The sequence below is a fragment of the Salmo trutta genome, unplaced genomic scaffold (genome assembly GCF_901001165.1).
Source record: "Salmo trutta unplaced genomic scaffold, fSalTru1.1, whole genome shotgun sequence".
Lineage (NCBI taxonomy): Eukaryota > Metazoa > Chordata > Actinopteri > Salmoniformes > Salmonidae > Salmo > Salmo trutta.
The window spans coordinates 35,684-51,432 of NW_021822847.1; positions in this window are offsets into that span (position 1 = coordinate 35,684).

Below are 15,749 nucleotides of genomic sequence, written 5' to 3' on the forward strand. Positions count from 1 at the left end.
CCTCTAGGATTTTGCCTGTGCTTAGCGCTATTCTGTTTTTTCATCATAAACATCTTTGCCGATGACAGGCATGTAGCCACCACCATGCTTGAAAATTTGAAGAGTGGTACTCAGTTATTTGTTGTTGGATTTGCTCCGAATATAAGGCTTTGTATTCAGGACATAAAGTCAATTTCATTGCCACATTCTTTTCAGTGCCTTCAGTGCCTTATTGCAACCAGGATGAATGTTTTTGAATATTTTTATTCTGTACAAACTTCCTTTCCACTATGTCATTCAGGTTAGTATTGTGAAGTAACTACAATGTAGTTGATCCATCCTCAGTTTTCTATCACTGTCACAGGCATCGATGAACGATGACCAAAATGCAGCGGGTATAGTGCTCATCTTTCTTCTTTGTTTAGAAAAGAACACTCAAAACCAAATAAACAGACGACGAAACAGTTCCATAAGGCACACAGGCTATACAGAAAATAACCACCCACACAACCCAAAGGAAAACAGGCTGCCTAAGTATGGCTTCCAATCAGAGACCACGAAAGACACCTGCCTCTGATTGGAAACCACACTCGCCCAGGGGCGAAAATCTGATATCAACTTTGGGGGGGACAATTACATGAAATTTTCTCAAGAGCAATTCCTGAGGGGGACACCAAAAGTAGTGCTGTAACACATAGCCTACATTGTAATATGGTAATATGAGGAACCAAAGAAATAAGATGTTTTCCGTACTCCTAACTACCGGTACCCAAAACTACACAACTACTCACAACCGCAATACCATTGCCTTTAACAAATCGTAGTTCAGTCACCAGTTTAAGTTGAGAGTGGGGGTATCCATGGCATTTTCCAATTATGTTCCTATTTTACAAGTCAAAAAAATTGAGAACCTTTCATAATGTTGCCAAACAAAGACTCAACAAACTTACCTGAGACTCCGTCTCTGCCAGTCTGTCCCTGCATATCTGTCCCCAACTCTGCTGTCTGTGTGCCATCTGTTGCCTGCTCTGCCTAATGACATTCTGAAACATTTCCATTAGAATTTCATTTATTTCTTATGAACATTTTATCAACTAGTCTTTGAGATATTAGGCTACTAGGGTTCTTACTTTGCGTTTTGGTGTACTGAAAAATACTCTGATGTCCGTCTTTTATTTTTCTGCCATTTTTCTACCTGGCTGGCTGGCTACACACACACACACACACACACACACACAGTATGTAGGTTATTTACAGTAGGAGATGGGCTTCTATCATCTTATCTTTTATCATTCTATTTGGGCTTCGATCTAAAAGGTAGCTAGCAAATGTGAAACGGATTAAAATGACAAGAGTTGACAGCTGTATGAGTTCACCATTTACACAACATATGCTGCAACCTTTTGTAATTTTAATATTTTGTTTCATATTGGCTGGCTTCCAACAATAGCTGATTTTGCAAAGCTAGCGAGCACCAATTCAGTTTCAGTGGTGTTTGCTATAATCTTTGCTACATGGGTTAAATAAAATAAATAAATTAAAGTTCCCTTGCGACAATTTAGCTTTTGCAACGAGACCATTAAATATATTTAAGACAATGGTAGAAGAGAGTGTAGTTCTGTTCAGTTTGGACTTCAGTTTATCGCAAACCTTATCACAGGGACTTTGAAGCACTAACTTACATCATCTGCATGCTGATCTTGGAATAAATTGACGATAGCAAAGATTCCATCTTTGACAAGGCCACATAAATGGAATAGGTACTAGCTAGCTTAATAGTTAATATTTGCGCGCTAGCTCTGCATATTCAGCTAGTGTGTGTGCGCGATTGACTGGATTAACCTCACGTCAGTTACGTTCATTGAGTGCCTTTCAGACAGTGGCTATGACCCCTCTGTTACCTTGCCAGTGGAGCAAACCATTGTGAGGAAAAGGGTGGGGGGGGGGTCGCAATCTTTTGAAACTTAAAAACGCGCTATTAAGTGTCTATAATCAGCACAATTGCTTTCATTGCGTATTTGTCACGTAGAGTAGGCCAGAAGGCTAAACTGGAAAACCTAACCTCTATAAAAAATAAAAAGATGGCGGAGCCGCAAAAGTTCTTCTGTGCAAAGGTGTTTATTTACATAGTGATTCCGGAACAAAAACAACAGTACTGCCATCAAACGTATACCTTATGGGACAGCTTAAAAACAAAGCTGCCCCACCCACAGCTCAATCCAAAATGCCTCTCAATGAACTGAAAGAGAGGCTCCTTTTGTAGGGGTAGCCCCTCCCCTCAGAACAATTAACACTAATTAATTAAGCAATTACCTATTCAACCTACAGTTTCCATTTATCTACACATACCAAAATATATACATTGCAACACTTTATGAAACAACATCACAATATAACATTTACAAAATGACACTACTGACAGTGTCTTCCAATATGCCCATTTACATTAATGAGCCATTCCGGACAGGCACTACAAAGTAAGCCCAATTCCCTTAGCTCGGGTCCTTATCCAGCATACCCCGAAGCTACAGCGATGGAGAGAGAGAGGAACAGAACAAACAATGCGCTCATCCATAACATCTAAGTATAATAAATATTGCTTATATTAAATATGAACACTTGTCTGTTTATTTCTTTATACCCTAACCGGTTACTGACGTAAGTGTGAAATGTATGTACTAAGATAGAGAAGTTAACTTGTGTGTCGACCCACATTGTTAACTTGTCTGATAATGGAGCAGGGAGGAGTAATGAATGTGTGTGCGTTAAGGTACCAAATGCTGCCCGCGGCCAGTGACGGACTTCTACGTCACATTACCTTCCTCCTCTCCTGAAGCGACCAGGTTCGGGAGCCTGGATAGGTAGTCCGCCGTGACGTTTTCTTTTCCTGCCTTGTGACGGACAGAGAACCTGAAGGGCTGGAGCTCCAGATACCACCTGGTCACACGAGAATTCCGGTCCTTCATGGTCTGGATCCAGGTCAGTGCTCTGTGGTCTGTGTGCAGGTCAAATTCCCTCCCAAGAAGGTAGTAACGGAGGCTATCTAGGGCCCACTTTATAGCCAGGCACTCCTTCTCGATTGTCGAATACCTGGTTTCCCTCGGCAACAGCTTCCGACTCAGGTACAGTACAGGAAGCTCTTCTCCTGGCTCCCCTTGGGCCAGTACAGCTCCAATTCCCACAGCCGAAGCGTCCACCTGCACGAGAAACCTCTTCTGAAAATCAGGGGTCTGGAGAACAGGGAATGAGCACAGTCGTTTTTTCAGTATCCTGAAGGCTTCCTCACACTCCTCAGTCCACTTCACAGGGTTGCTGGCCACCTTTGAAGTGTGGTTGGTCAGAGGGACAGCGATGGTCGAAAACTGCGGAATGAATCTCCGGTACCATCCTGCCAGACCTAGGAAGGACTTCACCTGTGTCTTGGTTCTGGGTTGAGGGCTGTTCCTGATGGACTCCACTTTGTCCACCTGAGGTCGAACTTCACCCTTACCCAGCTGGTAACCCAGGTACTTTGTCTCCTGTTTTGCCCACTCACACTTCAGGAGGTTAAGCGTGAGGCCTGCATCATGGATCTTCCCCAGGACTCTGCTAAGATGCTGTATGTGCTCCTCCCAGGAGTGGCTGTAGATCACCACGTCGTCCAAGTAAGCAGCACAGTAATCATCACAGTCCTGGAGGACCTTGTCCATCAGCCTCTGGAAAGTCGCAGGGGCCCCATGAAGGCCAAACGGCATGACCTTAAACTGGAACAGGCCCATCGGAGTCCGGAACGCAGTGTAGGCCTTGGATTGTTCGTCCAGGGGCACCTGCCAGTACCCTTTGCAGAGATCCAATGTGGTGATGTAATGAGCTCTACCGATTCTCTCCAGTAGGTCGTCAATGCGGGGCATGGGGTAGGCATCAAACTGGGAGATGGCATTCACCTTACGGAAGTCCATGCAGACACGCAAAGAGCCATCCTTCTTTGGGACAATGACAATAGGGCTGCTCCATTCACTTGATGATGGCTCGACAACATCCATCTCTATCATGGTGTGGACCTCTTCTTTGAGGGCTACCACCAGCCTCTCAGGCACACGGTAAGGATGCTGGCGGACAGGGTTCTGGCCAGGCTTCAAACGAATGACGTGTTCCAGGACTTTGGTTCTTCCTGGCCTCTGACTGAAGAGGGCCGGATACTTGCCAAACAGCTGCTTCAGCTCATCTTGCTTGTCTTCTTCTAGGTGAGCCAGTATGACCTCTGCTCGTCCTTTCCATGCCTCTGTGACCCCATCTGACTCATCCTCTTCTTCGACTCTGCTGACCAGAAAGGATTTTACCTTGGAGAGTTCCTCTTTCTCCTCCCAGGCCTTGAGGAGGTTCACATGGTAGGTTTGCTTCTCCTTACCCTTGTCTGGGTGCAGCACCTCGTAGGTCACCGGACCCATCTTCCTCCCGATTAGGTACGGCCCTTGCCACTGCGCAAGGAGCTTGCTGGTAGACGAGGGAAGGAGGAGCAGGACTTTCTGTCCTGGCTTAAACTCTCTGTGGCGAGCGTGCTGGTCATAACCTCGCTTCTGGGCCTTCTGGGCTTGCTGAAGGTTTGCCCTAGCTTCCTCTCGGTACCGCTCCAGCCTGTCTCGCATCTGGAGAACGTACTGGACAATCCCCTGTCCTGAGGTAGCTACTGGGGAACCTTCCCAGCACTTCTTCAGCAGCTCCAGTGGTCCCTGCACTGGCCATCCATAGAGGAGTTCGAATGGCGAGAAACCTGTCGATGCCTGAGGCACCTCCCTGTAAGCAAAAAGCAGAAAGGGTAACCACTTATCCCAGTCTTTACCAGTGTCAGCCACAAACTTCCTCAGCATGTTCTTGAGCGTTTGATTGAATCTCTCTACGAGCCCATCCGTTTGGGGATGGTAGGGAGTGGTCCTCAAGCCTTTAATGCCCAGCTGTCGGTGGAGTTGAACCATCAGTCGTGAAGTGAAGTTTGTGCCTTGGTCCGTCAGGATTTCATCTGGGATTCCTACACGAGAAAAGAGCTGAACAAGAGCACTGATTATTTTTGGAGTGGTTATGGAACGGAGTGGGAAGGCTTCTGGGAACCGGGTGGCATAGTCACAGATCACCAATATATACTGGTAACCTGCACTACTCTTCTCCAAGGGTCCAACAATGTCCATTGCAATTCTCTTGAATGGGGTAGAGATAACTGGCAGTGAACATAGAGGAGCCCGGTCAGACCTACGGACAGCACTGGTTTTCTGGCACGTGGGGCATGTTTTGCAGTATGTTTGTACATCAGTATACATGGAGGGCCAAAAGAAACGGGAGCCTAGCCTAAGATAGGTCTTATGTTGCCCTAGATGGCCTGCCCATGGAACTGTATGTGCAAGGTTGAGAACAAGTGGTCTACATGTAGATGGCACCACTAACTTCCTGCTATCTGCTTCTGACCCAAGGTAGAGTATGTGGTTGTCTACTGTGTATATTCCCCCACATGAAGATTGGCTGTCCCCAGCTAAGGCCTTATCAAATAAACCTTTCAAGGTTGCATCAGACTTCTGCAGTGTAGCAAAATTTTGTGGAACTTCCCATTGCACTTCTAACCCAGACACATCAGCAACAGGTACAGGGGTTCCCACATACTTCTCAAGACGCCGCTGGCGGCGTGACTTTCTGGGCCCTTTGGTTCCCCCCTCACACAGACTATCACACAAGTCAGGCAGAGGTTGTAAACCAGCTTTGGCCTGGGCACGAGTGACAACTGAACATGACACCTGAACATCAGACTGGCAAACTGACTGCTCATATAGCTGACCCCCCACACTTCCCAACAGATCAGAGAGTACAGGCACATCCCTCCCCAAAATCATCTCAAAAGGTAGCTTCTCCATTACCCCAACTTTGAGGAGGTATTTCTGACCCTGAATCTCCACTGTGAGTTCAGCTGTGGGCTGCTGTGACTGGTCACCATGGACACATTGGATCAGTGTCTGGTGACCGTAATCAATGTCATTAACAGGTACATTACATTTTCTGATCAACGACAGGGAACTGCCGGTGTCAATCATTGCAGTAAGACTTTTACCATTCACTTTTACAGGTACCAAGACTGACCCTTCCCCAGTCTGTCTATTCTGAACACCATCCCCCTCTCTGGGCACATAACAGTAACCTGAGAGCTTGGATTTACGTAGCGGACACATTGAAGCCTTGTGCCCCTGCTGTCGGCAGTAAAAACAGGTCAGACCCCTCCCATCAGAGCGAACTGCATGATCCCTTACCTCCCTCCTCCCAGACACATAACCCCCAGAGTTACCTCCACCATCTCGGGTATCTCTGATGTCCCTTGTGTCTCGGAGACTCCTTGGAGCGGGTGCTGCAGGTCGTGGTGGGCACCCTTTACGTGCATTAAGGTACTGCAGCGCAAGCTTGGCCGCCATAAGCCCGTCCTTGGGCTCGTGCTCTCGGACCCAGGTTTGAATGTCGTGTGGTAGAACTTGTAGAAGTTGCTCGAGGATGATGACCTCACCGATCTCGTCCTGTGTCTTCTCCTCTGGTCGAACCCATCGTCGGTAGAGACCCTTGAGGCGGTGGTACGTCTCTGTCGGCGACTCACCCGATGGCGTCAATGCAGCTCTAAAGCGTTGACGGTAGGTCTCCGGGGAGATGTCAAACTTCACCAGCAGCGCTTCCTTCAAGCCCTTGTAGACGTTGGACAGCCCCTCATCCATTGCTGTGTAAGCCTCTAAGGCCTTGCCCGTGAGCAATGGGACAAGCCTGCAGGCCCACTCTACCGCCGGCCACTGCCACGTCTTGGCCATTCGCTCAAACCTCAGCAAGTAGTTTTCAATGTCCTCCCCCTGCTGGTATGAGGGCATCTTTGGCTCCTTCCTCAGGAATGCTGGAAGATGAACGTTAACACTGCTGGACTGGTCTCCGGGTGCTGGGGCTGGCCTCATTACTGCTTGGGGATCCTGCTGTGGAGTTGAAGTCCCTGCTGCGTCAAGCCTTTGTCGTCCTGGTGTTGGCAGACCCAATCTTGGGCTCTCCCTGACGAGTTCTGCTTGGTGAGGAGCTGTGAGGATAGATTGGCGTAGGACCCGAAACTCCTGCTTGAGGTCTTCGTCGCTCTTCTCAAGGCAGGTGAAAAGTTGCTGGAAAAGGGCTACCATGGTTGGGTGTGGTTCTGGTCCCCCAACTGCTCCTCCAGTCAGCTGGTCTCTTATGGCTGTATCTGCTGGTTCAACCAGTAGCTCAAACAGTTCTGGTTGTGTTTGGCCCCTTGATCGGGCTCCTAGTTTCTCATAATTAACCTCTTCACCAGAAGATTCCATGGTATTCCACCCCGTTTCAACTTCAATTACCTTTTCTGACAGTTGATGCTGCTGCTGAGAACGCAATCCTGTACGCATTCCTTTACCTCTCTTGTTGGAATTCACTGATTTGCGGTGCGCCATCCCACTGCTGCCACCATATGTCACGTAGAGTAGGCCAGAAGGCTAAACTGGAAAACCTAACCTCTATAAAAAATAAAGATGGCGGAGCCGCAAAAGTTCTTCTGTGCAAAGGTGTTTATTTACATAGTGATTCCGGAACAAAAACAACAGTACTGCCATCAAACGTATACCTTATGGGACAGCTTAAAAACAAAGCTGCCCCACCCACAGCTCAATCCAAAATGCCTCTCAATGAACTGAAAGAGAGGCTCCTTTTGTAGGGGTAGCCCCTCCCCTCAGAACAATTAACACTAATTAATTAAGCAATTACCTATTCAACCTACAGTTTCCATTTATCTACACATACCAAAATATATACATTGCAACACTTTATGAAACAACATCACAATATAACATTTACAAAATGACACTACTGACAGTGTCTTCCAATATGCCCATTTACATTAATGAGCCATTCCGGACAGGCACTACAAAGTAAGCCCAATTCCCTTAGCTCGGGTCCTTATCCAGCATACCCCGAAGCTACAGCGATGGAGAGAGAGAGGAACAGAACAAACAATGCGCTCATCCATAACATCTAAGTATAATAAATATTGCTTATATTAAATATGAACACTTGTCTGTTTATTTCTTTATACCCTAACCGGTTACTGACGTAAATGTGAAATGTATGTACTAAGATAGAGAAGTTAACTTGTGTGTCGACCCACATTGTTAACTTGTCTGATAATGGAGCAGGGAGGAGTAATGAATGTGTGTGCGTTAAGGTACCAAATGCTGCCCGCGGCCAGTGACGGACTTCTACGTCACAGTATTATTAATATTATTTAAATTACATAGTTATGTTTCAGTGATATATTGGGGGGGACAAATCATATTTTTCCCAGGATGGGGGGGTCGTGTCCCCCCCGTCAACCTTGAAAACGAAACATAGAAAATAAAAACTAGAACCAAAATCTCTTAGACCAAAAACCCCAACACACACAAAACAAACACCCCCTGCCATGCCCTGACCATACTACAATGACAAATGACCCCTTTACTGGTCAGGACGTGACAATCACCGCCGTTAAATATTTTTAAAGTCTCCATTGGCCTCAGTGAAATCCCTGAGCGGTTTCCTTCCTCTCAGGCAACTGAGTTAGGAAGGACGCCTATATCTTGGTATTGACTGGGTATATTGATACACCATCCAAAGTGTAATTATCAACTTCACAATGCTCAAAGGGATATTCAATGCCTGTTTGTTTTTTTACCCACCAACCAATAGGTGCACTTTTTTTGCGAGACATGGGAAAACCTCCCTGGTCTTTGGTTGAATCTGTGTTTGAAATTCACTGCTCATCTGAGGGACCTTACAATTGTCTGTATGTGTCGGGTACAGAGATGAGATAGTAATTAAAAAATCCTGTTAAACACTTATCAGATGAGTCCATGCAATTTGTGGCTTGTTAAACACATTTTTACTCCTGAACTTCATGCTTGCCATCACAAAGGAATTGAAACTTATTAACACAATACTTTTAATTAATTTGTAAAAATCTCTAGAAACATAATTCCACTTTCACATTATGGGGGATTGTGTGTAGGCCAGTGAAACTCAATTTAATCCAAACAACAAAATGTGGAAAAAGTCAAGTGGTGTGAATACTTTCTGAAGGCACTTTTAGATTGGCTCTTCAGGCAGTCATTGGGTTGCTAGCCTTGTACGTAGCATGTAGCTAGCTCTGTATGACTATGTTTAAGTATTACCAGTTAGGCTATTCTGCTTTTCTCTGGTAAACAACACATCTATGCTCAAGCGTGAAATCACATTTCACAAAAATAACTTTTTTATACTGCACAATCTGCAATAAATGAGAATTATCTTTGACGTAACTCCTTGCTAACAAACCACAAAGTCAGACCAAAAGTCGGTTAAATGGTTTATATGCATTTCTATTAAGTCTCTCCCTCTCCATTTTGGGGGAAAGCCTCATGAAAAAATATGGACAACCATCCAAATAAAGTAAACTCCCAGTCCAATATCCAAGAAAATATTTAAATCTGATCAAATCAGTCAAAAGTGATGATCCTAGTGATAATGACCTCTTTCTTTCACTTGACAGTTTAGATGTGTGTAAAACGTAACAGTGTTGTATCAGCCAGGCATGCCTTCAACTTTGGTCATCAAAAATAGAAACTCCCCCTTCATTTGAGGGGGGGGTGCAATTGATTATATTATTTGGAAATATATAGAGCTCAACTTATGATACAACTCAAGCAAGAATTTATAAAAAAGCCTTTCTTTCAAAACTGAGGACTGCCAGCCAACTGCTGGAGAAAGAAAATGGCAGACGGAAGGGAAGGTGGTGCGGCTTCTCAACAGCTTTCACCTATCCAGTGTCATAAGATATGTGCATATGAAGGAAAAGACACAACCAGAAGCCACTTAGCTACTATTAGGACTCAATCCTGGAATGTGCTCCAAAAGTCTCAGATATCTCCCTTCATAACACATACGAGTCTAGGTGGACTTCAATGTGTATAATTTAAGTTTTTATCTTGTCCTTTCAAACGGTCAATATGGAAATCAAACAAGGAAACAAGACTTATTGAATTAGAACTCACACCAGTGGTGAATCTCAAAAGTCCTTCCTCCAGGTTTCTCCCTACCCTCTCAAAACATCATAGGGAAGCAAGGAGAGCATTGTATAAGAATTTTTGAGAGTCACACATTGTGACGAAATGGTGGTTTTAGAAGGGTCAAGGGGCACACCCAGGGTGAGTCCTCATCTATCGGTTGTAAAACTGAGACGACACCCACGCCAGGCCCCACTTGAGGTTGGTCAACATGAATTTGAGCGCCTTGGTCCACTGCTCCTCTGAGTTGAACTGGGTCTTGATGGAGTAGGAGCCGCCGCTGCCTCCTGTGTCCTCAATCTTGCCCTTCTCGACATCCATCCTGACCCATAAAAGAAAAAGGTGCATTAAAACTCAAACCCCCAAGTGTTTATTTCTTGAAGGGTATGAAAGAAACTGGTGAAACATCTACAGCTGCTAACACCACATTTAAAAAAAAAAATCTAAGGCCAGGACGCTAAGACAAAATCATCTGCAGATGTCTCATGCTAGTGACTAGTTGGAGGCAAAGGATTAAGCTGTCAAAAGCTGACCAACTCCAGTTATTTCTGTAATGTGTCATACCACAGTATGTGTCATAATACCCATAAAACATAGCGGTCAAACAAGGAAATGGTTCCAACTGTTTTTTCACCATCGGTTTTTCCCCATAGAAATTTTTTGAAACACTTAAAATTAGGGATGTGTTTCATGTAGGCTTACCCTTGTGTGACGTTTCGATAACCGTGTAAATATCTGTAGGACAAGGTGACTTATCAATATATTTGCCGGTATTTAGCCCCCAAAAATGAAATGCTAATTGGCTGCTAATGTGGCTATCATAAAGAACTACAAATGCCATGATGATCTGGACGAGACTGCTGAGGCAAAGGTAAGAATCTCTGAACTAACTATGTTAGCTAAATTTAGTAATGAATAAATTGGCAAAATGTCTTTAAATTGACAATTCAGAGTTCAGTAATATGTTTCACCTCAAAGAAAAGTGGCATGTTTAAATATGAGATGAGGGCAAGCAGTTTAACACAGGTAGGTCACATTCACCATTTTGGGCTGCATATTATGGTCTATTATGACATCACATCCACATAAGTGTGTGAGATTCTAGAAGTCTCATTATTTGTGAACCAATTATGATGTCACAACTGATCAATAAATTCCAAATGTTCTGTTTGAACATTCTGGTGTCTGACTGCTGAAAATAGAACACTAGTATCCAAGACAATCAAGCAGATTCCTCCTGAGATATAGTTAACACAGTAGATCACCATAAAATATAGAAAATGCTACTAGATGAAAACTTAGTTGCAGAAAGGGGTTAAAAGGCCACTGTCAATCTCCTTGATGATGAGGAGATTCTTGCAGCCGCTACAGGAACATAATGCTTTAACAGGGAACCTTGGAGCTGCCAGTAGCAACTCCGTTCAGCCTGCCTTGCCATCTCAACCCAAGGCCACTGAGAAGCTTCCGGCGATCAAACAAAACAGTTTAAACACCTCCAGAATCCCAGTACTGGAGTTGACTGAAGAAAGAAAGGGTGCTCTGCAGCGACTTGCCAGTTTGAAGGCTGTGGAAAAGAAACCACATCCTCCCTCCAGAATCCCAGTACTGCAGAAGAAGAGGTCCATCTGCAATGGGAAGAGTCAAGGACTGCATGTAGCTTCAACACCTCAGCAGTCAGGGAAGGCTACTGTTCCTCCCATACGGAAGCCACTGCAACCCATCCGTACCAAGAGGGATCAAACCTGTGTGGTGAAAGACATCTACCTCCATAGTGCCAAGCCATTGAAGGCAGTCCATGGAGCCAATATGGTCGCCAAGATTCCACTGCCTCCCATTAGAGCCAGAGTCACTGTGCCAAACAATGATGCCAAGAAGAAGCCATTCCAGCCAGTCAGACCAGAGGGCAGCCCTCATCCTGCTGCTTCAAAGTACAGAAGGCGGGTTGTGAAGAAACACGTTCAGTTCAAGACTCAGACACTAACTGTACAGGATCTACCGCCGTGCCCCGATGAGATGGTATGGGACGTCTTTAACTCAGAGGCTGAGCAGGTGATGGCATATATGAAGGCCAAGCTGATCAGTGTCACCCAAGAACTGAAACTGATTAAGAGTGGGGCCAAGATGGATGCTCAGGCTTTGGAGGAGAAAAACGCAAAAGTGCGGTTGAGAAAAAAGGTGGAGAAGTTCATCCAGGAGATCTGCCTGATGAAGGTGGATTCTGACCTATGGGAGATGATAAGAGATAACGAAGAAGAGGAAGAAGAGGAAGAAAGGATTAAAGAGGTGAGGAGAAATGGAGAAGAAAGCAGTGTGGCAAGTAAGCCAAAGCAGACAGCCACAAGATACACTGTGAGCAAGCCAAAGGAAGTCAAGAAGGGTTTGAACGTGGAAGAGAAAAAGGAGGACAGACAGGTAAAGTAGTTTGACATTCCAAAGCCATGCTAACTGTTGATCTAGTGTAGTGTTGGTGATCACGTACGTTTGTATCAGAGGAGGCTGATGGGAGGAGTTATAGGAGGATAGGATCGTTGTAATGGCTGGAATGAAATGAATTGATCGCAATCAAACATGGTTTCCATGTGATTGATGTGTGTGATACCGTTCCTTTTGTTCTATTCCAGCCATTACAATGAGCTCCTCCCACCAGCCTCATCTGGTTTGTACATGTTGTATATCTTGTCTTTGTTGCCCAGCTGCCCATTATTTGTCCCATCTGATAACATCCATTCATTCAGGTGGTGTTGAAACGTCGATTTGGGATGAGTGCAGCCAACTCCAAGCTGAATCAGTGTGAGCACTGCGGCCGGTGCTTTGATTCTAGTCGCCTGGAGAAACACAGCGAGATCTGTGCCAAGCTCTCCTCCAAGAGCTCTAGACGGGGGGTCTATGACTCCACCAAGCACCGTCTCAAAGGCACTGTACTGGCTGGCTACGTGAAGCGATCCGTGGTGTGATGCACCAAGGGACCTGAGTCTGTCACTCTTTTGTATTTTGGATTGAACAGACAGACATACAGTGACTGATAAACCACCTGCTGCCCAAATTAGGACTTCTACCTTGGAATCTGTGAGGGTTCCAATAAGAGGCAGTACTACTAGGAGGCAGTATTGTATCCAGAAACGTCTAAACCAACAGTGTTCAGCAGTTCCTCAAATCTACAGAAACACCTGTATAAAACACCTCAATAAAATCAAATCCAAACACTCATCTAAATCATTCTGTCAGATGTGTTACTAGTGCAGGAAAATAGAATAAACTAAATATTAAGAAACAAGGGAACGTATTTGTGAAATCTGAATATGAAAAGGAGTGATTTTTTTTTATGAATTGGAAAAATGAAGAAACATGAACTAATTAATTTAGTTGTATAACTTACCAAATTTACACAAATAACTGAAGTTGGTCAGCTTTTGACAGCTTTATCCTTGGACTGTCGACATAATCCGATAGGATGATTACAATTATAATTCTATGATATCTGCTAGACTAGTTGACTGACCTGTAGTGCAGGCAGAATCCCGTGTCTCCCTTCTCCACCTCCTCCTTGAACTGCTGCACACAGTCTAGGAAGGCCACCATGGCATGGTCAAACTTGTTGTCCCAGAAGAAGCGCAGGCCCCCTGTACAGTACAGTGGTAGCTCCTACACACAAGAAGAAAGAGAGAGTGGAATGTGCCATATACAACATGGCTTATTCACTGGGGTTGGCTTCGGCCAGTCTAATGAGCATTGGAAAATAGTTCACTCTTTTTTTCACAGCTCATTAAAAAAGGTTTGTTGTTTGTCTCCATATAGTAGCCAGCGGTAAATGTGTTCATGTACTGTACCTTTTAGTTCGAGACCTCACTTGTTGGTAACAACCATCACACCTCCTCATCCATGCTTCACTGTGGGAACCAAACATGCAGAGATCATCCGTTCACCTACTCCTTGTCTCACAAAGACACGGCGGTTGGAACCAAATCTCAAATTTGGACTCATCAGACCAAAGGATAGATTTCCACCGGTCTAATGTTCATTGCTCGTGTTTCTTGGCCCAAGCAAGTCTCTTCTTCTTATTGGTGTCCTTCAGTGGTTTCTTTGCAGCAATTCGACTCTGAAGGCCTGATTCACGCAGTCTCCTATGAACAGTTGATGTTAAGATACGTCTGCACTGCAAAAATTGAAATATAAGTAAGACTAAATATCTTAAATACTGGCAGTATATGCTTGTTTTTGGTTGGAGCATTTCACTTGTTTCAAGCTTTTTTGTCCCTAATTATCTTAAGATAATATAACTTGTTACTGAGATTGTGTTATTGGTTCTGAGTAACTTAATGCTCAAAACTATAATTAACAGAATTATAAAGCCGTTTGATCAACTCTGACAAGTACAAAACTGCTTTGTCAAAGTCAGAATTTCTTATTTCAAGCATCTTATCCTTTTCATCTCTTCACATATTAAGAACAATTAATGACCAAATGGAATTCACTGTTTTATTGTCAATCATACACACAGCACAGCAATCATGTAGACAAAATACAGTACAGAACAAAGACAGTACACTTTTCATATCTGGGGAACACAATGAGTCATTTGAACTGTTGTCCAATTCTATTACTTCCCCAAGATGGTATTTGACTTGTACATAAGTTTGGCTCTTGTTGCTAATTGTGTAATGAGAGGTAAAATCAATCAGCTTTTCAGCATCCACTAACTCAGTGGCCTGTGCAAAGTGTGGGACCTCAACTTGATAAGCCATGATGTTTCTATCAAAGCGTCTAGTTTGAAATGGTTGAAATTCCAAACAATAAAGCCCAGAATCAATAAGCAATATGTTTTTGACCAGTCCAAATTCTGCCATATTACCATTCAGATCATGGACTTCTGAGTTATGTATTTATTAGAATTGATTACAAGCCATTTCAGTGATACAGCATGGTTTACCTCTTTGAAACCTAGGAAGTCCCTCAATTTCCCACGTAACTATTGTAGATCTTTAACCTCTGATACAGGTCCCATCTCCCTTTCATTTGAAAAAACTGGGTGCATTGAACTGATTACATTTTGGCAGCTTTCATATATTTGGTTCTGATTGATCAAAGACTTACAAATACTTTTTAAATTCAACTTGGAAGCCCATTGTTTAAAGAAACAATGTTTAGACTCAAACCGCATACACATACAGTGAGGGAAAAAAGTGTTTGATCCCCTGCTGATTTTGTACGTTTGCCCACTGACAAAGAAATTATCAGTCTGTAATTTTAATGGTAGGTATTATTTGAACAGTGAGAGACAGAATAACAACAAAATAATCCAGAAAAATGCATGTCAAAAATGTTAGAAATTGATTTGTATTTTAATGAGGGAAATAAGTATTTGACCCCCTCTCAATCAGAAAGATTTCTGACTCCCAGGTGTATTTTATACAGGTAACGAGCTGAGATTAGGAGCACACTCTTAAAGGGAGTGTTCCTAATCCCATCTTGTTACCTGTATAAAAGACACCTGTCCACAGAAGCAATCAATCAGATTCCAAACTCTCCACCATGGCCAAGACCAAAGTGCTCTCCAAGGATGTCAGGGACAAGATTGTAGACCTACACAAGGCTGGAATGGGCTACAAGACCATTGCCAAGCAGCTTGGTGAGAAGGTGACAACAGTTGGTGCGATTATTCGCAAATGGAAGAAACACAAAAGAACTTCAATCTTCCTCGGCCTGGGG